Source organism: Vanellus vanellus (assembly GCF_965231255.1).
Source record: "Vanellus vanellus genome assembly, chromosome: Z".
In the NCBI taxonomy this organism is placed as follows: Eukaryota; Metazoa; Chordata; class Aves; order Charadriiformes; family Charadriidae; genus Vanellus; species Vanellus vanellus.
Window position 1 is genome coordinate 14458023 of NC_138908.1, and position 9191 is coordinate 14467213.

The following is a 9191-nucleotide window of genomic DNA, read 5'->3' on the forward strand; positions in this document are numbered from 1 at the left end:
TCGCAATTACTTATTTGTCTTGGAATTGACATTTCAACAAGAAAGCGGAATGGAATTTTGGATAGTTTAATGAAAGACTTTCTCCCATTTTTACCTCCTAATTTTGCCAACACGTGTTTTCATCTGGGTGAATATAATGAATATCATGGCTGAACATAGTACTTTGTTACCTGAACCTATGATGTTAATAATGAATGCCTACGGGACAACTTTATTACTTTGACTAAAACATAAATATCTAGGGGGCAGGGGGGCAGGGAGGGGGAGGAGAATGACAGCTTATTGAAAAATGAATTTATCTCTCCACTGATATAACACATTTTAAAAAAAATTCTAAATTATTCCACTAATCAGCACATTGCCTTGAATTAAAAAGGGAATGTTCACACTAGCAAAAGAATACTTACCACTTTATAAGCCAAAATGGATTATTTTTTTCTAGCTGGTAAATGCATAATTTTATTCAATTTTGTGTTAATACGTAAAGTAACTATTTCATTTATTTAACAAGCGATCAATAAATCCACACATTTGAAATCAAAATGTCTCTTTGAATTGTTGCTTTACAGCACTTGCCTTGACTTAAAATCCATAAAACTTTCAAAATTTATTTTCTAATTAAAAAATGCTTGCTGTTTATGGTAACAAGAATTATGTTGAATCTTAAGCTGTGCACGTTTCTTTTTCAGAAGTGCTTTGAACTTCCTTGATTTCATCTAAGAAAATTTTCTTGTCTTTAATTCCACGTAAATCGCAACATTAGAATCACTAAAACTCCTCCATTTTGCAATTAAATATACCTGCTGCAGGTGGCCCTGCTTTGGCAGGGGGGTTGGACTAGGTGATTTCCAGAGGTCCCCTGATCATTCTGTGATTCTGTGACATATTTTTTCTTTTGCTTTTTGTCAGAATAATTACCTTGAATCTACTTAGGTCTTTATGGCTGGAAATGGTAGAAACTTCATCTCATCCATACTCATTATACCCCACTTTTCATGTGTTAGCTGAGTTCTTCACCTGAAGAAAACTTCTGGTGATTCAATCCTCCAATTACAGACCTCCTACGATAATTTTATCAAATAAAAAGACTGACCTGTTTTTTTTTTTTTTTTTCAGAAAACAGTATTAGATACACAGATATTTAAAGTATTTCTATTATTGATTCTAATACCCTAGTAAAACTTGAATTTGGTGAATATTATGACACTACAGCATGTTTACTGTTCTGGTTAGAAGACTTTTTTTTTTTTTTTTTGAAAGATCATAAGAGTAACTGTTTAAGATTATGTTTAGAGAAATTTGCTTTTGTGGACAAAACTCGGATCATTTTGCTCACAGACAACTTGAAACCACAGTCCAGAACAAGTTGAGTCATTCTGCTTCTCTTGTGGGAATACTGACTACACAGTCTCTCTGTGGGAGACTACAAGAAGACAGTGTTTGGCAATTCCAGCTGATATGGAATATATCAGCCTGTAATTATTGTTATTGAATATTTACTTGAATATTATTTGAATATTTATTTACAGTTAAATTTATCAAAAGTTCCCCAAAAATCTTCCCCCCCCAAAAACCCATACAAAAAACCTAATAAAAACTCCTAATCTTGAGACTCCTAAACAAATGAAACCTCTAACAGGTAAAACTGCTTACAGTCCATTTCAAATCTGCAGAATACTATTTCCTACTGTCTTTTTTTTTTTTTCTCACATTTTATACATTTAATGCACTGATTATTCCTTTAAAATATGGATTCCAGAAGTATTTGAATAAACATTGCTGTACAGACCTGGAAGGCTCTTTATAAATACAAAATCTTTAATTTCTCTGTAGCAAAGACTTTCCACATCAGCTGCATTTCTGCTATTCCCCTATTTGAGTTGAAAACAGATTCCTTTCAGATTTTTCCCTCTTAGAGAATTGCTAAAAACACCATCATGTACAGGGCAAAATGCAAGACTCGTGTCCTTCTCAGGAGAATAATAAAATAGCACTGTAAATTATTCATAATGAATAAACCTTCTGCAGGTGAAAGGAAATAGGAGGCATTTCTGTCTCATGAAATAAGGTTATTATCCTTATAAGATATAGGAGAATACAAGGATCCAAAATACTGTCGTCTCAACATGGTTAGATTAATTCTGTTTTAGATTAATTTATGCTAGATAAACATAATCTTTTCAAAATCTTTGAGGGGAATGTTGGTAAAGATATTCCTGAATTTCTTATAAAGAGGTTACACCTGTTTCTATTGCAGTACAGTTTTTGAGTTGTCATCATTTTCATTTTGACTGCAGGATAATAGTCATAGTGCATTGTACTCCCAAAAAAATATTCTCCTGAGCCGGTCTGTGTCAGTGGCCACCATTTAGCATATGCTTTGTGTCCTGAGACTTAAAACAGCCTAAGTATCTACCCTTCAATAAGTTACCTCAAAGATGATGAGGAAAGATCAGTGTAATTTATAGGATCAAACCAGCAATCATTACAGCAGATGTCATTTTCATGTCATTTTCCTGATCCTGCTATACAATCTAACCACAGTACCACCTTAATAGGCTTGCGTTTTTTTCACTGGAAAGCAAACACCAAAACCTCAGGTCTGATGTGTGCTTCCAAATGCAACTCAAGCAAAGTTCATTGTTCAACATACCTTCACTGACTTTTTACAAATAACCATGTTTATCTCTCCAGTGTAGTTCAGAATTGACTGGTAAATTTACAAGTGGCAGAAATTAGGATAAATAATCTCTGCAGATACACAGTAATAAATAGTTGAAAGTGGTAATTTCAACAGCCGGTGCAGTTATTTCCAAAGCCAGGTATGCCAGTTGCTTCAGAGAAATCTAAAAGCTACTCAAAAATTGCAGTGGTTGCGGGTCATCCCCAAAGATGTCCTAACAAGCAGACCAAGTCAGGGTCAACTCTTACTTCTGTAAAAAGAAAAGGTTATAATAATGTCCATAACATTGTACAGATGTACTTGCAAATGGAATGGATAATAACATTTCTGCTGCAGCAATAGTCAAACAGGCAAAATGTAGCATGGCAATCAGCGATAAAGGGGAAAAAATGGCCTATTTGCCAAGGTCCTACACCCAGGCTGTGACAACACTAGTTACAGAACTTGCATATCTTGCTTCTTTCCAACTACCAGGCTTGATCTATTGTACACAGGAAAGGAAAAGCTGATAATGAAAATTAGAAATTCCTCCATCCTCACTTTCTGTTTGTAGTTAGATCAAGCCAATATTAAAGGCAGAATTGATATATCTGAATCTTTATAGAAAACGCTACAGCTTAATAAGGTGAGTTCCTTTTTTAGCTGAATTTCTGTTATCACACTTGCAGGTCTGGATGTGAAATGACAGTGCCATTATTGTTATCACTGTTCTTTATCTACTGAAGGACATTTGAGCTAAAGCAGTGCAAAACTTCTGTGATAAATTCCAAAACCATGGTTAACTCACCTAACTTCAGATCTTATTAAAAAAAGGAGGGTTCTGCTACTCCTGTTTACAAGTTTTTCTGAAGCATAATTTTTGAGACTTTCTAGGAATATTAGACTTTTCCTCACCATATTTTTCTCTTAACAGTAATATTTTACTGCAAACAGTCCTTGTGATCTCTTTTTACTTACCACTGTCTTTTGAAATGCAGACAAAACGCAAAATCATTTGCCCTACTACATGACAATTTTTCCCCACCATCCGGACTAACTTGCCCCAGTTCCATACTTTTTGTATGGAAATCCATACATTTGCAACTTGATCCCAGTTTACTCGGAATAACTCTTGCTTTTTCTGCCTTGTTTCCCAGTCTGTCCTTGCTCACTGTCTCTGGTTCCCTCTGTGAATTGCTCTGTTCCTTCAGCTTTTTAGCCACTGTCAGTCTCTTTCACTTTAGTTCACATTCATTCATATAAATGCATTGAATTCATGGCTACACATCACAGTTTGCTTAAAGTTATGATTTACTGTTTCTTGTCATCAAATCCCTAACTTTCATAATAAAAATTCATCAGAGTTCAAACAAAACAAGAGAGTATTAAAAGGTGTATTAAAAAGTTGTCAGCTGAAGTTTTCAGCTTTGCAAAGAGAGTAGATTCTCTCCTCATGTAGGGTCTTGAAAAATGATCATTGTAGGCAAGAGTTTTGTTCAGGTTTCTGGCAGGAATGTGCGCGTTTCATGCTCAGAAGAACATAGGCACAAATGATCTCATTATATATCCCATATAGCTCTAGCTTTAATACCCTTTAAAATAATCTAATCTGAAAAAGAAGGTGTTTCAAAATATTCATTAGAATAAGAATAATGGGTTTGCTTTCATCTTCACAGTATTTTTGTTTCCTGTGAACATTTGTACAAAAGCCATTTGATTTTCAAAACCATTCCAAAAAAAAGGCCAACATGATGCAATTCTTATTCAGATGTGTCAATGCAGATGCTTAAAAATAATATCTCCAAAGCTATCATAAAATAACTTTGATCTCACTACTGCTGTTGAAATAAAATTTGAGTTCTCTACTGCAAGAGGAAAAATAATGCCCTCTGATTTGCGATGCAAAAGAAGGAAGTGGTCTGTGATGTTAAAGTGTAACAGGGAGTTAGTGTGTTTTTATGAATAGTGGAAAAAAAGACTACTGGTGTAGTATTCAGTAGTTCAGGTTACACAAGGGAGATAATAAGTACAATAAATAAGTGTCCTTTTCTACCTTTTTCTTTGATTCTTAGTCCCCCTTGAGCCTTCTCTCTTCCTGAAGTCATCCCCTCTGTCTGACTTCAAGTGTTGTCCATACCCAATATTGCATGAGCTTATCTAAGTGTCCTTTTTAGATACTGGTATTTTTAAGACTGAGTGTTACACTTGTCAAAATGTAGAAATGAATATTTCTGACCAAATTACAGCATTTATGGAAGGCAAGATGCATTAATAGAAAAGTCACTCTCAGAAGAAAGGTCTTTGTGGCAACTACATAGATCAACCTTTGTTCTATGCTGTTCTGGAACTTCTCCTGGAAAACTGAACGCCAGTTGTGCAGATATAATGTTGAAACAACTAGTTATTTTTTGTGAAGAACCCAGATCCTGAAGCTCCCACACGGAAAACATTCAAAGCAAATGCTGGGGTTTTTTTTGTCCATAAGGACTAAGTTTTAAGAAAAAGTGGGAAAAAAATCTGGGAATGCATTGATATGAAAAGCAGAGTAAACGAAAGGGAAATAAAAAGGGAAATAAAAGCTTTGCATTAAAACCTGACTTCTTTCTCCCTTTCTCTTATATTTCTTTCAACATTTGCTGTTTCCATAAGTATTGCAGAGACGACCACAGGTGGCAGCACTCTTCTTTGGGAAAAATCTGAGTTAAGATATCATAGTCTTAATGATACAGGTATCCAAAGATGGGAGAAAGTTTCCTTCCAGCTCTCTTAAAAACAAAAATTGCTTCAAAATCAGAAGAAGGCTTCTCAGATTGATGAGTGCAATATCCTTCTCAAGAATGAAACCAAACTGTGATTTTGGAATGATAAGGTAGACTAAATACTTGTTTACAGTAAATTTTACTATGCTGTAATATACACAATAGCTCACATCTGTGCTGCCCTTTGCCAGATGACCATCATCACAACAGATCTAGCTATGCCACTTGCAACAAAAATCTCTCACTGAAAATTCTTTATCTTTTTTGTTTTTCAGTCCCAAATCTTAGCATTTTTGCATTAATGCATTTTTCATTCATTTATATGACTGCCAAAGTAGCCACATTGCTGTTTTGGGAGACCTTCCTGGTGTGAATGTGAATACGCTGTCTACTTTTGACTGCAAACTGATTTTGTTCTTATTTCATTATTTTTAAGCTGTTAATATACATAGGCAAAGAAATTTATTCAGTTTGAAATAGTCTACAAACAATGTTGGTAAATTCATCACTCAATTGTATAAAAAGAAACTACAACAGCGTCTGCTCAAAATGTAATAATTTTTTAGGTTGGGGATTTTTTCTTCTTTGGGTTGTTTTTGTGTGGTTGTTTTATTTTTTAATTGTCTGGTGGGTAGCACTGTAGAAATGAGTAATTCTCAGGAGTTAAGCATGCAAAACTGACTCTTTTTTGAGAAAAATCTGTGTCTTTCAAATTTCAAATTGTTCAGATCATAACAATCAGCTTTATTCTTAGACTGCCCCTCTCTTAATGTGTCTATATTAAGCCTATTTAAAAAGATACATATGAAACCTAAAAAATATAACTGTCTGGTAAAATATTTCTATCCTGTTTTCTACACTTCATAGAATCATAAAATCAACAAGATTGGCACTTACCCCTTGATGTCTCTAGTCCAACCCCAGCGCTCAAGTAGGGTCTCCTACAACAGATTGCTGAGAACTGTGTCCAAGGATGGAGACTCCACATCCTCCTTAGCAGATAAATCTTTTTTTTTTTTTTTTCCTTAAATATCTTGTTAGACCTATTCTTAAAAGGTAGAGTCACTTTTATATACAAATCATATTCTGCATATAGATATTGAATAAAAAATAATGTTAGTGTTAAGGAAAATTAAATTATAAAAATAACAATACTACCAGAGATCACATTCCAAATTTGAATATTTTTTTTTCCCTGATGAAATACTTTGATATTTGTAAGATGCCCTCTGCTTTTCCTCTCCTAAAATACTGCTTTTATCTTTATAAACGTGCATCAGCAGAACTGCTTTCACTGTGGCAATTTCTGTTACAACATTGTGCAAATCTAATACATTTAATGAAATACCCCTTTTTAGTTCATTCAGACCATTAGTTTATCCTTTTTTCTTTCTCTTCACTCTTAAATCTATATGTTACTTCATTCATTTTTCTTGCTTTAAACCCGAGCTGCTCTGTCATTTTCAAAGCTCTCCATAGCAACGTTACCTTCATTTTGATGTTTATCCTTTAGTCGCCTGTCTGCACAACCTTTCTTTTAATTTCAGGGTTTTCTTCATAGTCCAACATGCCCAAAACAGCTTCCTAGCTAATTTATGTTATTCTTCCACTCATTTATTCTTGTAAACGCTTCTAGAATCCCTCTTATTCTGGAAAAAATCTTCAGTTATACTGGTATAAGTATTATAGCACAGTTAATACTTCAGATTAGTATTTGTCAGTATTGTCAATGTTCATTTGAGTAATTTTCGAATGAATTTGCATAAACTATTAGATGCTCCTTTTGTAATTATGATGCACAAGTATTCTTCCTAAATAAATAAACAAAGGAACATTTTCTGATTCAGTGAATTTACAGAAGACATGCACTAGATTTCAGAATTCTTAATTCTTAGCTGTAGAAGGATGGTCAAATACTATTAAAATATTTAATTATTTTGAATATACATCTCTTCACATAAAGACTCGAGATTAAGAAGCTTTATCCTCATATTACACTTATGAAACTGGAACACATTAGTTAAATCTACATTTCTAAGTAGGACAGTATCAAGGACTGTTTTCTGTCTGTGAAGCTCCATGGTGGGAAGGCCATGTCTGCACTATAGTGAATCTAGTCTTGTGTGCCTTGGTGACCTTATTAGCATAAGGTATAATGATTGGTTTTGTGTGTTTTTTCAAAGTTTCTGAAACAGTGTGAGGAAGCCCTTCAGAGTAGTATAAAATGAGTATGTATTGTATTCATAAAGGCATGAAGAGGTATGCAAAGCCTTTTTGATTAGTATTGCAGGACTGCACAGGGTGGAAAAGACTAAAATGGATTTGGACTAATCCATTCTGCTTATTATTAATAGTCCCTGTCATGTGCCCACAAATAAGTGGTTGGCCAAACCTTGCCAAGGATTTTGTTTAAAAAGATAAGGAGAATTAGAAGACTATTGAACAAAGTTGTTCTTTGATATTACTCTACCTATATTAAAGAAATAGCAAATGAGTGTTGGTAGGCTCATAGGAAATCTGTGGCAGAGCAAAGAACTCCATCTAGGTTTTCCAAACCTTGAACAAATGTCTTAAAGTTGTCCTCAATCTTATCTCAGGTTTAAGCTCAAGCTCCTGGTTGTGACACGGCATGGAAAAAAACTCAAATAGGAATGGCACTTCATAAATACTCAGCTTGGGAGTCTGAGCAGAAATGCTTCAAGTTCTATATATATAAGGATGCAGAAAAGTTACTTTGGTTCATGGCACAAAGAAAAATCACACTACACACACACGTCGTTTCTTTTGGGTAATTGTTGTGAGTAATGTGGGTAAAGTAATGGCACTTAGCTGGAGCTTAAATTCTATTGGGAAGTCTTGCAAGAATAAGTGTATTTGCAAATCCTGGCAAAACATGTCAGTCACTCCTGGCAGTGAAAGAAGGAGGTCTTAGTATGTTATTGAAAATAAAAGTTGCTTTTCAATGCAAGTAATTCATCCAGGTCCAAACAACCCCATGCATTTATTCTGCTTTGCACACAGCCATCTCTGTAGTGCTGTTGCCAGTTTTCCACTATGCTTCCCTGTCCCCATAGTAACCGCCAGGTTCATGGTACAAAAAGTTCCATGACACTGGATGTTCAGTCAATGTATGTGGTAATAGCTCAGAATATGGTGTTCTGGAGGTGGACTACAAGATTTAACATACCAATAAGTATTTTTTTAAAATTGTATATGCAAGAGGTATTTCTTCTTAATTAATTTTGTACTCTTTTCTGTCTACTTTTGGTTTGACAATTTGCTAAGCAGTTGCACTGAGAGACGCCAGAGACTTTCTGAGAGACCAGAAAGTAAAGAGGAAAAGTTGTTTTGGGGGGTTTCAAAATAAATTGTCATTCTTGTGCGTGATTCTGTAAGTGATTAATAGAAAAAAAAAAAAAAACAAGTTGTCTCTGTACAATAGCTTCTGAATGATTAGCCAGCAGCAACCACAAATGCACCAGAGATTCACTTGGCAATAAGAGCAGCATGTTCCTGTTGTGATCATTATAGTACAGAAGTCTGGTTATGTATGCAAGTAATAAAAATGCCTTTGACAGATATTAGCAAATAACTACTGTCTTAAGCTCTCATATGATCCTATGATTTTGCCTTCTACTGTGTTGCAATATAGCAGCTGACGAGTTCCTACATATCTTCTACGAGATTTCATTAACAAATCACTCTCAAGAACGACGTAAAACTTGTGTCTTTTTACCAGTTAAAATGAACTTTCAGAAAAAATAAAAAAT